Source organism: Sceloporus undulatus, chromosome 2 (genome assembly GCF_019175285.1).
Source record: "Sceloporus undulatus isolate JIND9_A2432 ecotype Alabama chromosome 2, SceUnd_v1.1, whole genome shotgun sequence".
Classification (NCBI taxonomy): Eukaryota; Metazoa; Chordata; class Lepidosauria; order Squamata; family Phrynosomatidae; genus Sceloporus; species Sceloporus undulatus.
This window is the reverse complement of record NC_056523.1, coordinates 3261286-3262970: the sequence shown is the minus strand read 5'-3', so window position 1 is coordinate 3262970 and position 1685 is coordinate 3261286. Positions and strand designations below refer to the sequence as shown.

The 1685-nt window shown below is 39.7% G+C and overlaps 1 pseudogene; it reads left to right on the top strand.

Moving 5' to 3' along the window:
- LOC121923058 overlaps positions 1-1685 on the top strand; it is a 51680-nt pseudogene that overhangs the window by 11237 nt on the left and 38758 nt on the right.

Sequence of the window (1685 nt, the reverse complement as noted above, 5' to 3'; positions counted from 1 at the left end):
TTCAACATCTTTATCAATGACTTGGAGGACAGAATTGGGGGGCATACTCATCAAATTTTCAGATGACACCAAATTAGGAGGAGTAGCAAATACTCCAGAGGATAGGATCAAAATTCAAAATGACCTTAATAGATTAGAGAGCTGGGCCAAAGCTAACAAAATGAACTTCAACATGGATAAAGTTACTGCACTTAGGGCAGAAAAACGAAATGCACAGATATAAGATGGGCAACACCTGGCTGAACAAAACTATATGTGAAAGGAATCTGGAAGTCCAAGTAGACCACAAGTTGAACATTAGTCGTCAGTGCGATGCGGCAGCTAGAAAGGCCAAGGCAATTTTAGGCTGTATCAATAGAAGTATAGTCTCTAGTTCAAGGGAAGTAATAGTGCCACTCTATTCTGCCTTAGTGAAGCCCCATCTGGAATATTGTGTCCAGTTTTGGGCACCACAGTTTAAAAAAGCTGTTGAAATACTGAAGCGTGTCCAGAGGGTGACTAAAATGGTGAAGGGCCTAGAAACCATGCGCTATGAGGAGGGACTTAGGGAGCTGGAGATGTTTAGTCTGGAGAAAAGAAGATTAAGAGGTGATATGACAGCCCTGTTTAAATATTTGAAGGGATGTCATATTGAGGAGGGAGCAAGCTTGTTTTCTGTTGCTCCAAAGACTAGGACCCGGAACAATGGATGCAAGCTGCAGGAAAAGAGATTCCACCTGAACATTAGGAGGAACTTCCTGACAGTAAGGGCTGTTCGACAATGGAATGCACTCCTTCCTCGGAGGGTGATAGAGTCTCCTTCCTTGGAGGTCTTTAAACAGAGGCTGGATGGCCATCTGTCAGGGATGCTTTGATCTGGATTTCCTGCATGGCAGGGGGTTAGACTGGATGGCCCTAGTGGTCTCTTCCAACTCTACGATTCTGATTCTATGATTTAACATGGAGAGTCAGTGGACATCATGTGTCAATATGGGGACAGAAGGGGGGAAGAAATGGTCACAGCCAAATGAATTCAAGAGTACCTCACTAATAAAAAAAAAAGGTTCCCCTTAAATGATGTTATGTTTCATAGACTGGATAGCCTGCCAAGAAAATGATAATAATAATAATAAAAAAATCTTTATTTATATTTCCCGCCTCTCCCCATGGATCAAGGTGGGAGCACAACAGCTAAAATCAGCATTACAATGCATAAATTTCACAAATCACAATTTCATACAAATATTGATTACCGATCAATTATAAAACAGTATAAAAATTATTATTACAATCTATGTGCACTTCATCCCTAGGAGGTAAACATTTTCAGGGTTCAATCATAATAGATCAGGTGGGTATGACTGCCGGAAGAGATCCATCTTAAGTGCTTTCTTAAAGGCTTCTAGAGTGTTAATGAGACGGATCTCTTCCAGTAGGCCATTCCAGAGTCTTAGGACAGCAGTAGTAAATGCTTTATCAAAAGTTGATCTTAGTCTAATTTTTGGATATTCCAATAGTTTCTTTCCAGAAGTCCTGAGAGTGTGGGGCGGATTGTGTAGGGAAAGGCATTCAAGATATGCTCCAAATAATCCAAAGTTTTATTTGAATGAGCATAAAAGTACAAGAAATTTTAAAATCAAATATTTTAACGAAAAATTACATCAAAGAAGGTTAAGACAGATTTATAAAACAGAATCTGCATGTAC